This window comes from Anopheles coluzzii, chromosome 2 (assembly GCF_943734685.1).
Source record: "Anopheles coluzzii chromosome 2, AcolN3, whole genome shotgun sequence".
NCBI lineage: Eukaryota > Metazoa > Arthropoda > Insecta > Diptera > Culicidae > Anopheles > Anopheles coluzzii.
In genome coordinates, this window is record NC_064670.1 from 14,069,611 (window position 1) to 14,091,744 (window position 22,134).

General features: G+C 45.2%; 1 protein-coding gene across 4 annotated transcripts in view; it reads right to left on the minus strand.

The window, feature by feature from the left end:
• The window catches only part of LOC120948088 (serine-rich adhesin for platelets), a 161,232-nt gene that overhangs the window by 86,076 nt on the left and 53,022 nt on the right, over positions 1 to 22,134 (minus strand). The window lies entirely within an intron of this gene.

Here is a 22,134-nt window from a genome sequence, read left to right on the forward strand (position 1 = left end):
CCGCCGACGACGTGTTGATGGATAATTGTGCGGACACACACACACACACACACACGGTCGACACAGACAAATCGTGGCAAAACATGTTCCGATTTTGCGACTCCATGGGAGCGCGAAGCATCGGTCAGTTTTAAATTCCATTCGCGCTCGCGTAAAATATGCAACACGCAGTGAAACATTTCAAACACCTTTTCAAAACGATGGATTGTACGGATTTGTTGCTTTATATCGTTCGAAACAAGGAAAGGAAACATCGGCTCGGTACGGAGGCGGAAGCGGAAGCGAGAAAATGGGCCAAAACACGAGCTACGACCGCAAAGTTCCAAAACAAAGTGTTTCGGAAAGTCCCATATGTGTGAGCGATGCTTGCGGTTTGTGTTTTTACGCTCGGCCGGAAAATTGATGTTTCGGTTGATGTTAAGTGAAAAGTTTTCAGCACGAACGGGGAGCGAAACAAAGGGCAGCAGTGCAGCGGCGGGAGAACGCTGGTGGTGAAGCGAACGCAAAAGTCACACGAAATGGAAGCGGTTTAGAGACAGGGGCCAGTCGGTCTGGTCCCGGGGGAGTGGAACTCCTCCGCATCGAGAAATACACATTAACTTTCGCTGCTCTGCTTTCTAACTTTTCCACACCCTGTCGCATGTCGTTTGCCTTTCGCCGTGGCCTTGAGCTTTGGCGGTATTGTTATTTATCCGCGATCTGGTCTGTTACGTTTCTCGACCTACATCGACGACAGGGCGAGCGCAACGCTGCGCCCACGCAACTCGTTGGGCCCATGAAGGGCGACATGATATATCAATAGGCCCAAGGAAGAGCGACCGGAAGCTGTCGAAATGTGGCCATTGTTTTGTTTGCCGTTGTGTTGTTCTTGTTTTTGTTGATGCAGACTGAAAGTAGCCACTTACAATGTCAGCGCTGTACGGCGGCGGCGTTTGTCCCTGGCATCCAATTCCAACTCGCCTGCGTACGGAAGCAGCTCAGCGGGCGAACTGGCGGGAGCGCCAGCAAGGCGGGGAGAAGTTTTGGGATTTGTTTGTTTTCCCTAGCCTGCCAGTGGGCCGAAACAAGGCCCCACTTCAGAGTCGATGATAAACGACCATTTGCACCATACCATTTCGCCGGCTTCGTCGGTCGATTGCCATCCACACTACATGCTACCACTACCATCGGCACCGCTACTTGACTGACGCTTGGTGTAACACGAGCAAAAACCTCTCCCGCTATGGGAATCGCCCAGTCCACTCCAAACTTTTCGACAAGAGCTTGTCCGGATGATGAAGTGGCGAGCGTCACACGCGGGACGAAACAAGGCAGACCCGATCCAGCGTAATCTAACCGGCCGGCCGGGGCGGTTTCGGCGCGGCATTTGGGAAAAGGACAATCGTTCGGGCTGAACGCGCGGCCGGCCCGCAGGAAAGGATGTTTTGAATGACAAAGTGATCTTGGCTATAAAATATGACCGACAAATATGTATCCTTTGTAAAACATTTGGTAGGAGAGCGAGATAATCGAGAGGCGTGTTTGCGCGGTAGGAACAGGCGCGAACGATGCGCAACAACAAAACGGTAAAGTTTGTCTTGCTAAGTGCCTTCAAGTGGCACTAATAGAGAGCGAGGCAAGAGCTAGCGAAAGTCCGGGAAAGTGTGCTGGTGTTTTCGACTGGCTTGTTTTCTTTTTTTTATTAAGATTCCTTGTTATTCGGCGCGGGAGACGGGAAATGAACAGACACAAGATTATCTTCCGCCAGGCAAGGCAGGAATTTAGGCAACGGTTGACTATTGCTTTGTAAGGAAAGTAAATGTGTGTCGTAGTGCAGCGCTTATCAGCGATTGCAGGGTTAATCCTTGAAAGGTCTCAAACTGACACAGGCTTTCTGGATGATAAGACAGACGGGAAGATAAAGTTTGCTTGTGCAAAGAAAAGTTTGTTTCGAAATGACGGGAAAACGTCTCACGGGAGCTTTCTGGAATGAACTTAATACATAATACAGTAGGTTGTGAATAGAAGCAATAGAGGGGATTGTACTGTTGTTTGTTGTGAAATCTTGATTTGTATAAGTAAAATTATATAATTTGTTGCTGAACCATTCATTATTAATCATTATTATGATTTATTATGCATTGAACAATTCTAAACGCCTGAAGTTATGCTATCTTCAGTACATAATTGCATCATTAACGATCCAAGCGAATTTTCTTTGAAGGATGAGCCTTTTTGCTTGATAACAAGCTGCATTAGCTTTCATTTGTTGTCTAATTTCGAATCTTAAAATTTCCCCACAGTTTAATCTTTTTAACAAACACAAATTACACGTTTAGCTCTTATTTATAGAAAGCATTAGGCTTTCATTGGCTGGGGAAAATACGTCCAAAATTGCTTCAGTTGCGTAAACCAAAAAGTTTGATTATCTGTTCCCGCCTCCCAGCGGAGTTGTCGAATAAATGACGCCATAACCCGCAAACAATGTAAGCCGGCATGGACCGCCTCCCCGCAGCTAGTTGCTCTCAGCGATAATCCATTTGCTGCGATCAAGCACTCACCATTAATTCTGCACTTTGATTAAATTTCACATTTTCCATCAACTCCAGCAGGAGCCGAGATAACTCGACTTGTTACTACAGTTGTGCCCTGCCCCGGTTTTGTCTCGGCGGAACCAGAAGGAAGCGCTGAACCTTCTCAAGAGAATTCTGGCCGTGTTCCCGTGCTGTCGATGGCGCTTCTCGGGCGGTATAAACATGTCAGCTACATGCGCCTTTCTCGTGGCTTTTCATTTCGATAGCGCGTGTTTGTGTGTGTGAGAGAGAGAGGGAGAGAGCTCGCGCAAGAAGTATCTGCCACTTCGCTCGCCTTGCCCCAATAAAGAAAGCTTTTCGGACCGCCGTTTGCTGATGATGGCCCGATGGGAGGTAATTTATTATTTACAATATGTTTGCAAATGGCAGCCTTGCTTCAACAAACCCCCAGCGACGGGTGTACGAATGGGAGGGGGGAAGGGGAGGGTAGGGGGGAATCAGGTGTCCTCGATGCCTAACATCATCGTAAACCATATCTGCCCGACCCACGAACGTATGGGCGGAGGAGTGTTTTGTGGCTTAACGTAGAGTCGCTTGAAAATCTTCCAAAGACGGCAAACTCCCAATGCTCTGGGGCGAGCCGGCCCGTAGGCTTAATCAGTCATTTTGAACGACGAACGACGATCGAACGACGAAACATTAGGCATCGAGTCGAGCTCATTTCATTCACTTCCCAAAATACACAGCGCTTAGCAGCATCACAGTATCTGCTGCTGCTGCTGCTACTGCTACTGCTACTGAGTTTCTTCCATTTCCTGCTTCACACAATCACGATTTTTCGCTTCCAAAAGGCGAAACGAAGCGTAAACCACAACCAGACCAGAAGTTTGCCACACTTGCCGGCTCCGTTCGTATATTTATTATCATAATTAAATTAAGGTTGTTATTTATTGGGATTTGTGGAAAATTTACGAGCGTGTGCGCCGAGTTTGTGCCGGCGGAAAGTGCCGTCCCGAGCTGCTTGCCCTGTCCCGCTGTTTCTTCCTGCTGTAAGTTTGCCGACGTCCTGGTGAGTATGTGTTTGTGTGTGCTTGTGTTCTTACAGTCGTGGTATAGCAAATATAAGACGCAGGGAAGGCCGAATTGGGGATGTAAGGGGATTGGGGAAGAATCTCGTTTGTGGAGCATGTACACACCAGCAGACACTTGCAGCAGACTTTGTGTGCGTTCAACGAGCGCTGTTTGGTATCATGGGATGTAAAATCATGTAAACAAAAGAGCAGCAGCAAAGGACAGTACAATTAAAAAGAGTAATTTTAATTTTAATCGGTTTGTTTTTAATGTCATGTCTTAATAATTCAACATGCTATGTGGTACAGCGAAAAATAACAGCTCAAATCGATAAGGCTGATTAAATTTTCTTTGAAAGAAGATTTGAAAATTTCCTTGTTTTGAAAAAATTGAACAATATCAAATTATTAAAAAAATGATCAAGCATAACTCTCATAATTTTCTCTATAAAACTCATACTTTTTGTAGTTTATTTCTGACACACCCTACTTAATATTCCCGATCACATATGGAGAATATTTAATAAGCTCTCATCGCTTCCAACCGATAGAAGCTGATGATATGTGTATTTTTTTCCTCCCATACGCCATCAGCAGCGGCAGAATTAAATTATGCTTTCCCTTCCATTCGATTGCCAAACTCGTAGATCACAAGCCAAGTTGCCTAACGCGGCTAATGGAGTTTCCATCGCGCAGCACCGCACCGCACGCACACTACCTTCACATGGTTTGCTTCCCACAGCGGATGGGCTTTTTCCGACGACGTATTAAAATACGCCCAAGTCGTTTTCTCCTCCCCCAACCCACCATGCCATCCCCAGAGACGGATTGGAAAGTTGAAAACTTGTTCAAATCAATTTGCAGCTCGTTTGCGGAGTGGAACGAAATGGATCTACAAATATGGCCGTAGAAGCCCTTTGGTGCGCGTTGATGGTAAAGCGTACGCGAGAAGAACACGAAGCGACTGGGGCATAAACAGGCACACGCGGTGGAAGCTTTCCCTCACTTGACATGCACAAGCAAGGGGGGGGGGGCATCTTGTGGGGCCCACTTCTCTTTGGAGGCCAAGTTACGACCAAGTATTTTGTTCGTGTACGCAAATGAGAATGTTCTACTGCTTCGGGATGGCAAGCACATAGTAGCACACCTCAACGCACGAACTGTGTGAAGTTTTAGGGGATGTGAAAAGCTAACGAAAGCTGGGAAGAAGAAAAACCACCAGCAAAGAATGTTTTCTTTACGCACACACACACATCCACGCACACTTTATTTGCGTTGCAGATTTTCCACCCAGATGGATTAGCCCTGGTTCGGAGCGGAGCGTTTCATGTTGCGAGCCAGAGACGTTAAGCGTAATTGAAGTTTATTAGGTGTAGATTGCATGAAATTCGACCGTGGCTTAAAGCACCCAGCGCTAAGTAGAGAAAGCGTGTACAACATTCTCCATTTCTTAAATTCGATGGTTTATGTGTCTGTTTGTTTGGAGTTCAGCGTAACGGTTACGGTGTGTTCCTGCTCTTGCTTGTTTTCAATGATCATCGCGTGCAAGTGAAATGAATGTTCAAATTTAATTACCCTGCATGCGAAGCATCCAACGGACGACATAAATGAGATTGGTTTGGTTGGGCAAACTCCTACTTGATATCAACAATTTTCCTGGTAGGTGAAAAGCGAACTGTGCGCAATAATGTGTAGCTACGCCGTACCCGCTCTGGCAGCTCTTTGTGCGCCGACAACTGCGTCAAAAGTTTCAGTCGTGTAAACGTAACGAGTCAGGTGTATTAGTGTGCAGTGTACGCGTTCGCACGAAAACTTCACTCCACTGAGGTACCCTTTCCAAAGCCCGAGTTTGGCAGGAACAAGTTTTCCCTCGCCCGCAACGTTATGGTTTGATGATGAGGGTTCCATCAAGAGAAGAGGTTTAATACCCAAATACGCTCTGCCACCCCTCTCTTTCGCTTGTGCTCTTTCGAGGTGCGACGAAGCACTCGATGGGTTGGTAAGTGTCGTCTGGCTACCTCCGCCCTCCCTCAACCACACATCCTCGGCACAGCCCATTTGGTAGTTTTGGCTGGGAGTTTGAACGATTACGCTAAACTTTCATCAGGAGTAGGATTAATGTGTAGCTAAATTTCCTTATCATCGGGCGGTCGGATGGGTGCGGGAATTGAAAGATAAGCTTAGGTGTTCAGCTTTCCCGACGTTTTTTGTCCAACGGGGTTCATATTTCAGTGTGCAAGCGTAAGTTTTTCGATGATAGCGATGATTTGGGACAGCACCACCAAATGAAAAGCAAGATCAATTTTATCTGGATGATTCACGAGCAACGGAAAGCAAATTAATCCTTTCGTAATGCTGAGCGTCATTATTGGAGTGCAGGAATTTAAACGCAGAACGGCTGGGAGGAAATGTTCGTAGGAAAACGAATCGCATTATTTTATATTGAGCAAGGAAGAAGCAAGCTCTACAAAGTTCTTTTTACAGATCGATTCAAGCGAAAGCCTGGCGGGGAAAATAATTTAATTTGTAAAGCTTTCACAGCAAATCGTAATGAAGTTCACAGGAAATTACACAATTCAGTCAGCGGGTTGTTAATGCACCTTCACAAGCTTTAGTTTATCACTGATTTGAAAACAATAGCACTTTCCCTCGAAGGCAAATCAAGGTTTTTCATTTTATTTCACCAATCAGTACCACTATTCATCGGTCACTTACGCTGCGATGTAATAGCAAGGCTTATGCATATATACTCTTGCACTCCAAACCATCCGTTACAAATATATACTCTACACAAGTGTGCCACAGTCGTTGGCCAGAATCTTTAATCACTCATTGCAAATAAAATCAGTCGTGGAAATGCTCGCCAAAACTTATTGAATTATTATTGACGCTTGACGATGAAGCGCAAAGTAACTCTTAAGCTGGTGTACTGGACTGCTGGTAGTGAGTGTATTGAACGAAAACTTGAGAGCATGAAACAGTGGAGAAAACTTTACAATGTCTATAACAGCATTGCAATACAATACAAGGGAGAAAGTGTACAGTTTTAGTGAGTCAAATGGACACAAACAAAACAAATGGACAACTACATTGAGAAGAAGCGCTTTTTTATCAAACATTCACATTCAAACATTGATTCAAAGACTTGCTTGAAAGCCACACTTCCCACACTACGCTACACAAGTAAAAATAATGCTCATGCCAAAACAGTTGGAGCATACAAAAAATTGCCAAGCTCAAAAATTCGCTTCATTTTCCTGCATTCAAATCCTGCCCCCCGGTGCCATTTATAAAACATGCGATGATAAAAGCACAGCACAGTGGGAGTTTCATATAGTCGATCCACGGGCCACAGGCAAGTGCAAGAAGATTCCCACTGACTTGTGATTCACCTGATCCTGCCGACACTTCCTCACGCGATCGGCAACAAAAAAAGGATCCACCCGTTGAGGTAGCGCACGAGACAGTTTTCCGTTTCCGTTGCGTAGGTTTTCCTTTTATGCTCTTTCCCGTCACTTTCTCTCTCTCTTGCTCTCTCACTCTCTCTTACTACCTTTATCTCTTGCTCCCTCACTCTCTAACGCCATTCATTCCGGTTGACTTTTGTGAATACGAAATCTGCATACAAATTATTCACTCTAGGGGTTTTTTTTGTTGAGAGTTGTTCGTGTCGTTTATTTGCCTTCGTTTTTTTGTCGAAATTCCCATTTTCCACGCACCACGCATCTCCATTTTCACCGTTCGTCCCGAGTATCGTTGCCGGTGAGAGCTTGGACAAGTTTTTTGAGGAAAAACGATGTAAAAACAGACGAAGGAAATAACATCCAAACGCAACGGGACATCGTCTCCGCAGCAGGAGCGCTTACTATGTGCGATGAGGCACTTCGAAATCAAACAAAAACATCCCTCAGGGAGGGACGACACTCGGGGGGAGCGAGGCTGTGCTTAGCGAGGCCGACTACGTACCATCGACCGTATGCTGTGTGTCATCCCGGCAAGTAAGATCAAGCAAAAAAAAAATCGTGTAAACCAACAACAATTCAGTGGTACGCAAAAACGGCTCTCGAAAACAGTGGGATCCACGCGACGATAACAATAACACACGTGACGTTCCGTCGAGATAGAGTGGCCCCGAGTGCAATTCCTCCCCCTCATACCAGCTTGCGCATTTTCCGTGACGCAGCAGCAGCATAGATTCCTGCCGTGCCGTGGGGCGTGGGGCGAATGTTGCCGGAAATGGAGGCGGTCGGTCGGTCGGTTGGCAAAGCAGTAGCGCATATTAAAATCAGATACGAAAATCAACCATAAATCTCATGGCCTTGCCTGCCCTCGACGGTAGTGGGTGGGTTTTCCAACAGATTTTGTTTTTTTTCGTTGGATAAGTTTGGTACATGTAGATTGGTAAAAGGCAATTTCTAGATCATGTTACTTCATTTATGACTTTTTTTCAATTGAAATTCAAAATTTTTTGTTATTTGAATAAAGTGATTTAATGAACAAAAAATATATTCCTAAAGAACAACGCTCAATACCAAATAAAATACGATGGAGACGCATGGTAGCTTTTAAAAAGTGCAAGGATTTTTTGGGAATTATCATCATGTTTGAAAAAACAAAAAACTACTGTTCTTCAAAATTCAAGAGTCAACGATACCTCTATTGCGATATTTTTCTCCTGCTGAGACCACCAGGCAGGGATTAGCATCTTATTGTCTTACCTGCAAAGAGTAAAAATGATAGAAGCCTTTTAGTTCAACATACGAAATAATCCTTTTTTAATGTTCGCTTTGTGTGTGAAAAACCAGCGCGCTTCGCAACATAATAAAGGTAAAATTCATTAGCACGATCCCCAGCGAGCGGTAGCAAAGCGATGCAATTCTTGATTCTGCATTGTCATTTCCCCTCCCCCCCCCCCCCCCCCCCCGATGCAACCGTACCGATTCCGACAGCAGTTGGCATCCAACCGTGCACCATTCTGTTGTGCCGGTTTCATTCATAATGGCATTAAGATGAAGAGGTCATTCAATCGAGTAGCTCTTCTCTGGCTACAGCAGCCGGAAGTCACAATCAAGCAGCCGGTTCGTTCAGTTTCAACAATTGCCACCTGACGGGACCCACCTGTTCATCATCCGCCATCGATCCGGGTTCGGAGAACACATCACACAAGAATCAAACCATCGTAAGGTTTGATCCGTACCGACCACCGGGTGGTCAATGCGAACGTGTGTGGCATTATTCTCGATATGTTACCCGCAGGGTAAAAGATGAACATGCCATGCCCCACCGCTGGGACGGAGCAGACATTCCTCCGCTTGATTCTTCACACTATTGTCAACTACGCTGCCGGATCGGCTTGTCTTGTTGTAGTGATATCAACCATACGAGAGCATGAGCTCCGCTGAAACCATATTATATACAATTCACAGCAAAAACGACGAGCATGGCTTTGATTGCTGTTTCAACCACTCTCTACCTCTCTCTCTTCTCTTCTCTTCTCTTCTCTTTTACACTCACTCACTTCAACCCGACACGTTGCGCCACTGTCTCCACAACCTGCCTTAAAGGAAGGTTTATTTTAATTTAATTAAAGTCCAACTGATTGAAAACATCCATTTGCTGACATCGTTCATCTTGTACTGCCACCGTGTTCGTATCCTCCCTCACCCAGCGCTCTTCATACTCCCTCATCCCAGTAGTCGTATGCTGCGCCTCACTTAGCTCATTCCGCCGTCTATGTCTCTCTCTCTCTCTCTCTCTCTCTCTCTCTCTGTCGTTCTCATTAGCACAGAGTATTTTACTGCGAGTCACCAAACGCCGAAAAGCGAACGATGATCAAAATCATTGCAAAAACGAGCCCAGCGGTAAAGTTTGTCATGCCTGTGTTTTGCCGGGTCCGGTTGTCATAGTCACTTGTAGCAGAAGGGCGACGGTTGTTGAGCAAAATTAGAGCGTACGACTGCCGTATGTTTGCTTGGCTTGGTAACAAAAATTATGTTGCTAATAAACTTTCATTTTTGCACGAATACATTGTGCACTGTGTGGTTTGAATGAAACACTGCAAGGGGTAAACGAGATCGGCTCATTCTGTGTATTTGGAAACGTAACGCTTTAATAGATCGGCAAACTTGTTACAAGCGTATGAGTTCAATCCATCCACAGCACCGGCCTATTCGCATGCCTTCCAAATGGTTGAGCATCGTTTCACGTACGATGGCAGTTTGAACGGTGGAAGCATGCTGACGGTGGAAGCACTCGACGGCAGGCACAAACAAGCGTACAAAAATCCAACCAAACTCCTAAGGAACATATCAGAGGTTGGTCGTACACGTACACGCTGGACCATGTCCACTCGCCGGTTGCATTGTGTAGTATTATGTGGAGGGAAGGGATTGAACACACGTTTTAAGAGGAAAGCGTAGGAGCATGGAGTATGTACACGAACAAGGGATCTTATTAGCGGTTTGTGTTACGTCTCTCGTAGTAGGAAAAAGGAGTCTGTTCGGTTCAACAAATCATTTGGTAAGATTCAGGAAACGGGCAACGATGTAAGAATCAAATGTAAGATATTATATTTAAAAAAATACTATCCACAGTAAACAAGCTCAACAACATTTACTTTTACAATTACAACAAAACATGTGCTTCTTGTTATCCATTGCTTTTGCTTCTGCCATTCGTCACACAATGCGATAAATAATCCTATCATCAGCCGCTGTCCCGAAATCGTCCCATAAACACAAAACCCGCCCAGCGTTGATTGGGACACCCATTTAACGACCTACTTCCGATTCCGATAACTTGTTAACTAATCACAGGGAGGAAAACAATCCATCCCCTTTGCTGTCTTTTCTCCCGCGGCGGTGACCTTTCCCGGCCACGCGTTTTCCCCAACGATGATAATAATAATAAACGACTGCTTTTAGAGAGTGAGCTCGTTTCATCCAATTCCACCATCCACCGAACGATGGACGATGCGGCAGTGTCCACTGTTCGTGATGGCTCGGTATCACCGACTCCTGTCCCAGGGATCACTACATCGTTTCGAGCCGTGTAACGGCTGGTAATCTTCATCAAATATTATTCGTAAACAAAACCATATCAGGATGGTGCGTGTCGTCTTTCGCCCTTTCGCGATCCATTTCCCGGAGAGCTAATATTTTATTTTATCCTTTTATGTGCTCTGTGTCGGCTGTGTGTTATGCTTTATCCAACCAGCTCCCGGAGATCGATGCGTCCGTGAATGGCAGTAAATTAGGATCGAGATTATTTTTATGATTTCGAGACGCGTGGGCGGCTAGGAATCCTCGCCCGGGAAGATTTGGGAAGGTTTAACCTGTGCATTCACAACAGTCCGGCAAAAGACACCGCCACAAAACCTTCTGCTGCTGTTGTTGTTCTTTTGGTCGAGATTATGGTAAAAATAAAATGAATTATGGGCCCCATTTTCCCCGCATTGCCCAAACGGACGAGATTGAAAAGGAAGCCCGTAAATAAATAAAAAAAACATAAGCATCTCCGGTGCGTTGTGAATTTCCTGCTTAATTTTACTCTCCAGAATGGTTACGGTTCTTATGAGCGCACAGAGTCCACCGTTGTTGTGTTTTTTCTCTGTTAAACTCACAGCACGTTTTTATTATCAATGAATGAATTCTTCTTTTTTATTTTTACCACACCAATAATATACTCTCCATAATTCGTTCGAACAAAATCGAAGCCAAGATTGTGCAAATAAATAACACCACCATAAAACAGCTCATCCATTCGCTGCACACTCGTGCAATTCTCCCGGTTATGGATCGGGCACCACAGCCCCAAGGACAATTCTGTTCTGTTTTTGATCTGCGTTTATCTGCATTTATGACCAACGCTTCCGCCGTTGTCTCCATTACCGGAATTCATCCTTTCATTCGCATTCGGTTGCGCTTTAACCCGCGCTTGCCGGGGAAAATAATTGTGCTTTTTTGGTTGACTTCAGCAAAAAAAAAACAAAAAAAAAAACAAAAAATGCCCCATACACCGCATAAAAACTCAGCCCGGAAGAGATAAATCAAACCTTTCTTTATTATGTAACGCGAATGTTTGTTTCGATTAAGTGATGTAATGACGTTGATTTATGGTCCCCTTTAGACTGCCACCTTCCCGCAAGGGGTCAGACGCGGGCGAAACAAAAAAACTTGGCTCATCCTCGCAAAAAGTCTAAAGTTCCAGCCGGAAAGAACAAACAAAAAAAAAACGACCATTTGGTGTGAGTGAGATATCCCCCCCGCCCACCGTGGCGATCGTTGCGTTTCCGGGCAGAAGCGAAGTTTCCGTATTTATCCTGTTTTGGCACTGTGTCTGACAGTGGAATAATATTTGTGTGTTTCGCATTCGTTCTGCCCCCTCCCGGGCTCCGGTTCTCCGGGCTGCTGCCTTTGCCGATTCACCGCCGTTTTTTCCAAGTGGATCGATTCATCTGACTCATATTTTGGCAGCGGCCGGCTCCGACGAGACCCGCGGGAGCAAAAGTGTCGATATATTATCGGACCGAATTAGTGTGCCGAAGCTTCGCACAGTTTGGTGGCGGCGGCGGCGGCGGCGGCAAAAGAAATAATCTCTCTTAATGGCAATCATAATTTATACCGGAGTAAATCACGCTATTAATCCCTGATTGTGCCCAGAACACGGGCCAACGTTTTTGGGGTCGTCTGCACTTAGTTAGATGTGTGTTTAAATGTAATTGATAGATTGAGGGTATACAAATAACGTTGTCTCTATTAATTGAAGTGAAACATTATGTACAGAACCTTTGAAATAGAAATTTTTATAATCTTTCAAAGTAAATTTACAGGTACAATGCAACAGCTCGAGCTGATCCCTGTTGTATCGCTCTACAACCTAGCTTTGATGCTTTCCAAAGCTACGCATCCACGCCATACAGGCCACTGCGCTCGCCGGGCCGCATTCGCCGAAGGACACCATTTTATTTTTCCACTAACCAATAACACCATTATCACGATTCAGGGGTATGGTACGTTATCGGTGCCGACGCGCTGTATCGAACGGGGCGCTTCGACCTTTTGAAGATTGTCATCCGGACCCGTTATCCTAACCCCAGCCGCCATCCACCTCCTTTGCACAATACAATATCACACAGCCACGTACAATGGCGCATACACATATACACACACACACACACAGGCAGTGGCTGCGGTGTTCGATTGTGATTCGATTTTAGACCATACCGCCCACATGCAGATCAAAGGGCTGCTGAAACGAACCAATGCCGTAAACCATCGTCACTATCATCAACAACAGCATCACCACACACACTATCACCGAAAAACGGAACCCTCGTGTACTTGTGCTCGATCCGCCCGATCCAATGGAGTTTCAGTCCGAGTTTCGGGAATCCTTTGGAACACACACACACACACATCGACACACATTGCTGTATTGCTCGCATGTTCGATCGATGAGTTTGATGCGCTGCGCCGGTACACGGGACATGACGGTGCACATGACAAGTAATTATACAAATTGAAGAGTTTCGGTCACCCGTTGAGCCCTTTCAGGTTAATCCCGCCGGTCGGGCAGGGCTGGGAAACGGGTGGGACGGGGCTTATTGTTTGCACGTACGCCATACGGGACTCGATCTATCAGGTCAGGACGGTTCGGATAGAACGGAGCATGATGCAGCACAGCACTTCGGTGGTAGCATTATTTTACGATGACGTGCAACCAACTGTTCTCCGGTGGTCTGGGAATGTGTAGGGTGAGGTACGCGATACCGGACACTTTTGTTCTAGAGTGCTCACAAAAAGATGAAAGGGAAGAAGCCGGGCGTACTCGATGCAGCATGATGTGGGGGCGCGTACATTCGTGCTTTAATTCAACTTAACGGGCGTTGCGATTTGTGGGACTTTAATAGTGTTTTAATGAAGGAAAATAAAAGAAACACAAAAATGTGGTACAAAATTTCCTCGAAAATGTTGCCCAATTGTCAAGCAACTGTGTACGTTTCAATGTTGTTACACATTGAATGTGTTTTGGCATTTATTTTCCATACTTTAGGGCGCTTGGAGCTGGATTTCAATGTTTGTAATGATAGTACATTCAATGCTTGTGATTCAATCACCAATAATTCGGAAGATGCTGACCAAAGACTCTTGGCTTACCACACTTTATGCTGAATTACTATCAAAACCTATAAACGCTTAACACACAAGGTCCCGACTAGGCTAAATTAGATTGAGGCATTCAAAGCTAGTACGCACCCGGATGGCCTCGGTTAGTCAATACGGCACAGCCTCCGACACAGCAATTGCTTTGATGTCTTGCAGTTGTACCGGATGGAACCGGAGGTTGGAAGTTGCAGATGCAAATATTCAATTAAGTTATAATTAACTGCACACGCGCGCGTGAACGCTGTTGTCTGAAGCTGCCGCACAATAGGTGTTGGTGGTGGTGGCGATGCACCGTTGCGCCCGGATGCAAGATGCGCCCGGTATCATCCGCTGACAGCTGATGGATTGATTGTTAATGCAAAGGAGGAATGTTGGAGTTCGCTTATCCTTTGCGTTAGCGGAGGAAGTTTGTGCTTGTCCTCCAGGGTGTCGTCAAGAGGATTAATTATAGTGTGTACGCTTGCTAGCAGCAGGGCAGCCGAAACAATGCACATGCATACTGTAATAGACGGAAGCGTTTGTCGGTACCAAGAACTACCAGGTGCCTAGCTTCACTCTCTCTCTCTCTCTCTCTCTGGAACATACGCACCGTGATGTGTTAAGGGATATTTTAATAACCCTTACCCGAAGAAGGCGTAATGGTGGATGCGTTGCTCAAACCCGGCCAAATAGTAATGTAGTGTCTGTCGAGACCGGCTCATATTACACCAACCGAGCACCGTGGCGAGCATCGAGAGCATGGATAAAAGCTGTTTGTGGTTAGGCCGGTCAGTTGAGATGTGGCAGCCCCGACGCTCAAGATAAATGATGACCACCGTCGTGCAGCATTGCCTCGAATGGCTGCAGGCCGTTTACGTTCGCCTTCATTCAATGCACTAATTTTGGCCCAACAATTGCAAGGGGGTTGCTTCGGTAGCCGAGCGTGGTGGCAGGAGAAGAAAGTTACCCCAGGCGGGTAAAGTTTTGCGGTTAATTAATTTCGTTTTCGATCGCAACGGGACGGGGATGGGGATGTGTGCGTTCTGTTCCCCCGTAGCGTTCGAAGTTCGTTGTTCGTATTACCCCGCTGTGCACCTGTAGCAAACCTTGCTGCCTGCGGAGCGCATCGCAAAACCTCATCACTCTAACAGCAGCCTAGCTCTGCTTCGAACGTCCCCCTTCTCCACTCACAGGATGGTATTTAAATTGTACACACTACCGCACTTCGAACCAATCCACTTTGGTGCGGAATGGAGTTCGATTGAATCGACGAACTTCCGCTCGAACCTCGAGAAGCAAACAGCTATCCGAAAACGACCCAAAAAACCACCAGACCAACGAACAGGAATTGATGATGGGCAGGGTTCTTGAACAGATCGGGCAACAGAAAAGAAATTCGAGAGCTTGGGAAAACCAGTAGAAAAGAAGAGAAAAACTGCCCCAAACAACGCGAAGTAAGCACATCTTACGCTTGCTGCTAATTTAAGTAATTGATTTTGGGCTATTTTCTCATCCTTGTTCAATTTTGTTGGCCCCTTTCCCTTCGACGGCTTCGTTCCAAACCCCTCCAGCGGGCCGGATTGGATTTACTTACACTGGAGCGCTGCCTTGCATTCAATCAATATGGTGTGCCGGGTCCGAGAAGTTCGCCGAGCGGTATCAAACACTGCCCGACCGATGCGAGCGTTGCGCCTAACGTGCGCTTTCTCGCCCCGCTTCAGTTCGGCTTAAGTTTTGCGAGTAAGTTTTCGAAACAAAGTGAAAAGAAGAACACGAGATCCTTTATCAGCATACCCAGCAAACGCTCTGTGCGTGTTTGTGTGTGTGTGTTTTTGGTAGCGTTTTGCCGCTCCAGCAGCATTTACGCACGGCAACACCGCTCGAGGGGTAATGAAGTGGTAACGAAAGTTTACTGCCTGTAAAAGTTTGCTGCTGCCAGCAGTCTTGTCGGAAGGATTAAGCCGACTGTCGACCGATGTTGTCGGGGTGGAAGAGTTTATGCGTTCCTGCTCTCGGGCTAGTGGTGATGGGCCAACCATGATCGGTAGGGAAGGTGTACCACTTTAAGGTTTACTTAAGATGAGCTTGTTGAATATTTTGGTTCAAGCTCTTAAATATATGTGTTTGAATACCAATATACCATTGCAGGATAGGTGAATGAGTATAAATTTCATCAATTTTCTCTGTTTTTGATAAATTAGGATTTTAAAAGAATTGAAAGCTATAAACATACCAAGTCTTTACAAGCTCAAACAAACCATAAACGCCTAAAAGTATACATACAAGACAGCAGCTCGTTAATAACAGCTTATCTGCTCCATATGTACATACCTTTAGGCGTAGCTTGTGACTTAAAAGACTGAAATTCTCAAAACATTTGAAAGGAATGCTCAACAGCTACACATTTCCAATACACTATCTGTAATTAAATTTCAGTAAAATTTGCAAAACTTCGAGCAAAAGAAGGAACGCAACCCGATAAATCTTACAGCTGCGCATTCTATCTTCTGGGTCGCTATCCCGTAACAAAAAATAAGGTTGTATCGTTCCGTCAACGTTCTAGCAACTGTTATCGATTTTGCTATTGTTTTTTTTTTTCGCTGCTTCTGTACAGTGTTGATACACTTTCGCTCTACTCGCCCGCTACAATCTCTTACCCTTTCGAGAAGATGCAGGTGCCGAAGTTTTCTCTTTCAATGCAACACCTCCCCCCCACCGTTTCACCCCCCCCCCCCCCTGATGAAGTACGATTGTCGAAACGTCGCCCTAGTTCCGTTTCCATTGTGAGTGCTGACGGTCCCAGTGCAGGCACCAGCACAGCATCATCATTCGAGCCAGCAGTTTTCCACTTACGCTCGAGCTCCAGTCCTCCAAGAACAAGAGCAGCATGTGTGTGTGTGTCTGTGTGTCTATGTGCCAGCTCTTTCAATAGTGAAAAGCTATTGACATCATAGTTAACGGGTAAGACGAATGGGACGTTACATCGCCTTGTCTCTCCCTTGGATTGCACCCAACTGCCTGCCGCTCGGCAGCGAAACTCGATAATGTTCAAGCACTAACGAACAAGCAAAGGGGTAGTACGTGGCTCCCAAAGGGTGGAAAGTGCAAAGTAAAACAAAGAAACACGATGGAAGATATGGTGCACGGAGTGCTGCACCCGTCCTTTCCGCCATTCCTGTCTTCCCAACACGCCAGCACTATCGGCGGATTTATCCCCTTTGTGCAGAGCATAAAAACCAGAGGGAAAGAAATCGCTGCAGAGAACAGCGCCTCCCATCCACAGGGCTGTATGTTGTGCCATTCGCGCAGAAGGTGGTTGCAAGTCCGCTAAAAACATCGGAGGAAAAAAAAATAATGCTGAAGCACTAGCGAATTAAAAAAAAAAAAGTAATGCTCCTCGCTGGCAAATACTCAGCCTTGTGAATGCTTTTAATGTGATAACGTCCTGCCAAAGAAACTTGCACAACTCTAGCCCTGCACGCTGAACAGACGGGTGTCCGAGAGGTGGTGTGTTTTGCACTGGGCGAGCGCTCACAACCATTGTATTACAGCTAGTGCCGCATTCAAGTGTTTACTGTCGACCAGTGGCAGGATCGGCCGGTGGCAGACAGCGGGAGCTAGGGTGCAGCAAATGGCTAAAAGAAAGTTCTAAGGCCACGTCTGATAATGGGAGAAAAAAACAATGCACAGTTGCATACAGCTTGGCGTGCATTTGGGTCAAATTTGGGATTTCCCGTTTAAAGATTTAAGAGGAAAAGCAGTGTAGCACCTTTTTGAGGTAAATGTTTAAATTTAAATGTTCTTTAGGTATAGTAAAAGGAATAAAATATTTAGATAAAACATAGTCGCCCTAAACCAAATCCAACTGCTACCCATTGTGGCTTTGTACAGAGATGTCGACAGTGTTATCATGAAAAAAAGGAAAACAAAATACATCGACAGTGCTCCTCAAAATATATGCTCTATTGTGCAATGTTTGTTTTCAACCGTACTCACTGGTTGTACGTTTGGCTACGTTAACACTACTTTTCCCGATAGTTGTGTGCGCGTGAGCCTCATTCTATGCTGTCTCGTTCAACGAGTGCCATTTAGATTCGTGCAAAGCATTTGAGATTTGAGATTTTGAACAGTCGACGAGGCCGGTCTGAGGCGATATGCATCGACAGACTCATAGCCGAAGGAGTTGCAGCATCATTGTTGTATATGAGTTACATGTATAGTTTAGCTATGTTCGATACAATTGTCCATAAAGTATGGTTTTAATTTAAAAAAGGAGGCATTTCTCCAAAATATAATAAACATATGTAATGAACAAAAAACCAAATTATATATAATATAATGAACAAAATATAATTTATTTTAATGTGTTTTTTCCTGCACAAATAGCATCAGAAGAATTTAAAGTATCATTCCGCTAAAATGAAATCAGCTTAACAGTGCACACACTCTCCGATCGTTGGTGGTACGGATTGAAGCACACGTACAAGTGCTATCCATTGAAAGTATTTCACCAATCAATGCACTTTCAATTCTGAACTAAACAAACACGTTTCAAAATGTGTATTGTAAAACACAGCCCATTGCGTTGCTAAGCGGATTTTTGTGGTATCACACAGCGGATTCACGGGAACAAATGGCGCCGCACCGCAAACCTGTTTACAGCCAGCGAGCTGGAAAAACTCTGCAAATTAATTATGCCGCTTGTGCAAATAGTGCAGTTTAATTGAACGCTTTTTTACGTTTACACGCTTTTGTCGAGATAGGAAACACAATACAATTTTCCGTTTATAGACGATGCAAACAAATAGCTCACGGGGTTGGCAATCAAGCATTACGGGGAGGAAAGTATGTGTGTGTGCGTGTTTTTTCCCTGTTTGTGCATTAGACAGGTTTTTGAAGTAACATGATAAATGATTGAAGCATGTAAATGGGAAGGTATGGAATGCGCACCGTTATCATCAATCATTATTACAACCACCAACCATAACTCAATTCGTTTGAAAACAATACCAACTACATGCAGCCTGAACATGTTGCTGGTTACCAGCAATTTGGGTAAGAGAAGATTACATTTCCCCCATAATTGACGTTGGTTTTTATGGTTTACATACATTGAAATCCTATTGTTTCCTTGCCTCATTACTGCGCATTGAAAGAGTAGTGAAAACCTGCACGTATGTTGTTTGCACTGTAACCGTAATGTGTATTATTATATGAAAGTATTATTTTCGGCCCAGTTTACTATTAATAGCTCAGGCATTTTTAATAAATGAAAAAATACGCACAACATCAGCACAACACACATCAAAGGCGTTCGGAAAAAAACGGCAAAATATCACATCACTCCTCGTCTCGTCACCCTACCCGCTCCAGCTTGTGTATGAAACATCCAGTACCCCGCAAAAGGACGGCTAGCCACAGTATTCCAATTTCGAGCCGGCACCAGACCCCAGCGGCATTCAAGACTTTCGCATAGTTTGCAGCAAATCAGAAGGCACGACGCAAGAGCAGCCTGTACATATAGCAAGCCAGTATATACATACTCAATGCTGCAATGCGAAACGCTTTCTACCGTATCCCGCAGACGATGATACTTGAAACGAACGCTTGTTGCGTATGCGTGCGTGCGTGCTTGTCAATTTGCGGAGCTTTGCTTTTGAAGTTGCAAAGCTCAACTATGCTGGTGGATGTCGGCAAAGTGTGTGTGTGTGTGTGTGTGTGTGTGTGTGTGTGTGTGTGTGTGTGTGTGTGTGTGTGTGTGTGTGTGTGTGTGTGTGTGTGTGTGTGTGTGTGTGTGTGTGTGTGTGTGTGTGTGTGTGTGTGTGTGTGTGTGTGTGTGTGTGTGTGTGTGTGTGTGTGTGTGTGTGTGTGTGTTGCGAGATGGATTGGGCTTGGTAAAGTTTGCAGACCCGTGTTCAATTACGGCTGCGTGCGGGAAGAAGATACTAGGAGGGGAATCACGTGCAGTTACTTTTCAGAGTTGAATTTTTGCCAAATGATATCATCAATTGATTGTTTATGATTTAAAACAAACACGATCCTTTGCTGTGCATGACATTATGCAAGACTATTCTCAACCAACCACTGTTGAATTTAAGCAAATAAGAACAATACATTGGAGCTTATAAAAATATAAAACCCCAACACAGGTCACTGCAGTTTCGGTACAATTTCTTTCAGTTTCAGTTCTTCAAACGCCCGATTCATCAAAGTTAAGGTGACGAAAGACATTCATCATGCAGTGCTGCTGTGCCGCCCATAAACCGAAGGACGCGAGACGCAAGCAATAAAAATGGGAATAATTTGAACAGCAACATAGAACCGGCCTGGCCTGTATCGTGCACCGTGCTTGTGCCCGCGAAGCGTACGAAAGAAGCCGCCACCATCGTCATAAAGACAGCACACTTAAAAACTGTTACAATCTCTAAAAACGGCGATAGTAGATACAACTCGCAGGGTACGTGCTCTGTCCCATTCGGCGGTTTCGTAGCTTATTTGGGTTACGCTTTGGCGGTGGAATTTACATGCGTTGCCTTTTTCATTTTCGTTCTCGAGTGCGAATGTGTGTTATTGTACTGCTCGGGGTTTAATGGTTCTATTTTAATTGATCGAATTTAGGGGCGATGGGGCTGTACGGGGTCACATCAAGAACGGCATTGGGAGCGGGGGGGGGGGGGAAGCATTACGGCCTAGAAGTTCGTTTTTCATTGTCATCAAACAGAGCAGCCGAGGTTGAAGGATGCGTAAAGTGGAGGGTATATGAGAGCCAGTTCCGAGAAACGATCGAAATGACGCGATACGGGCGCGCGAGATCGGAGACGGTTTCCCGCGCTCCCGTTGGAAAGCCGAAGCAAATACCGCGGGCACTTCGTATTGGGCATAAAAATGCCGGCCGGGTCAGACGGTAGCGCTTACGATTTGTCATAAATCTTCGCAACCATGCGGTTCGTTTTCTAGGTGTGCCGGCCCGTGCACGGTTCCCGATCGTGCACGCGTGTTTCTGTGTGTGAGAGAATTTTACGCAAACACTACGCCATTAATCCTCGGCCTTTTGGGGGGGGGGGGGCGCTAAGGAAAGCATAGATCTGTGTCATTGGATCGATCTGTAGGGGAAGAGACAAGAAAAAAAACTCCCCTTGTAGAGTGCAAGGGAAAAATAAGGCAAAAGAAATAAGACACCAGGAAGATGATCTGTATTGTTGTGTCGCTTTCGATTTTTTTGACTTTATTTTTTGTACGCCATGAGTGTTGGAGGGTTGAGTGAAGCAAAAGAAAACTCTTCAAACCGACTGACCATCATCAGCTTCGGGAACACGTCTTCATCGTTGTGCACTGTTTCGCCCCTCCTTCCCCTTTTGATCTACATGTGTTGAGAGAGCATAAAGTGCCAAACGGCGAACGCGAGGAAGCAGACGCGTCTTGGTGTTTTTTTTTGTGGTTTATTTTTAAGAAGGTGTGAAACTGATTTTTCCTTGCGCTGCAAATATGTAGAGAGCGATTTAATTGTGTTGGGGGGGGGGAGGCGACTGTTATGTACATGGCAGAGGGTAGGGTGTCTCTTTCCGTTGTCGTTTTGTTACCTTTTTTTCTTCTTCCTATCGTTAATTTTGTTTGTCTGCTTTCTACCACCAGCCAAGGATTGTGTTTCTGCACACCGGACCGAAAACAGCACAATAATAAACGAATTGTGTGCTGAATTATTGGGTGTGTTATTACGATGCTACGCGTGTTCTCATCGTACAAGGTGGAAGCGAATCCGCATATTTTTGTCGCAGCAGACAAGATTATTGTCTTTGGCTTGCTTCTAGACCTATCCAAACGAAAAGTCGAGCCGAGGATTCGGTACATCGTCACTGTTGACAAATGAGATTGCACTTGCGAAGGTGTAAATGAATAGACAGTGGTGTTGTGTAATTCGTTTATGTCCGTGGTTCCTTCGCCATTGACAAATGGGTGCCGGTTTTTTGTTTCCAGTTTTGTTGTGTTTCTGGGTAACAATCATAAATTCTGTGATGATAGAATAATTTATTTGGAAGGAAAAATTTTCACATGATATTTAACACGTTTTAATTCAATCAAATACAATCGTTTTGTATAAAAAAAAAACAAACCTACGCATCATTGCAACTATTTTTAGCCAAGAAAACACTCTTGCTTCAATTATTGATGCAATCAATTTCGAAGAAAGCGCCACCGTACCCTCAGTCCCCGGGACAATTCATTCCACTTCCAGCGTTCTGCTTCAATTTTACGATACTGTTTCGGTATAAAGTAAATAAAAACATTCCCATTGCGCATCGCTCCACTTGCTTCCAGCACCGGCGCACAGCATCGTACCGGGTTCGACATTTTCTTTCCGGTTGCGTACCAAGCATCCTTGCAAACTTTTTGCGCTCCTTCCTCGAA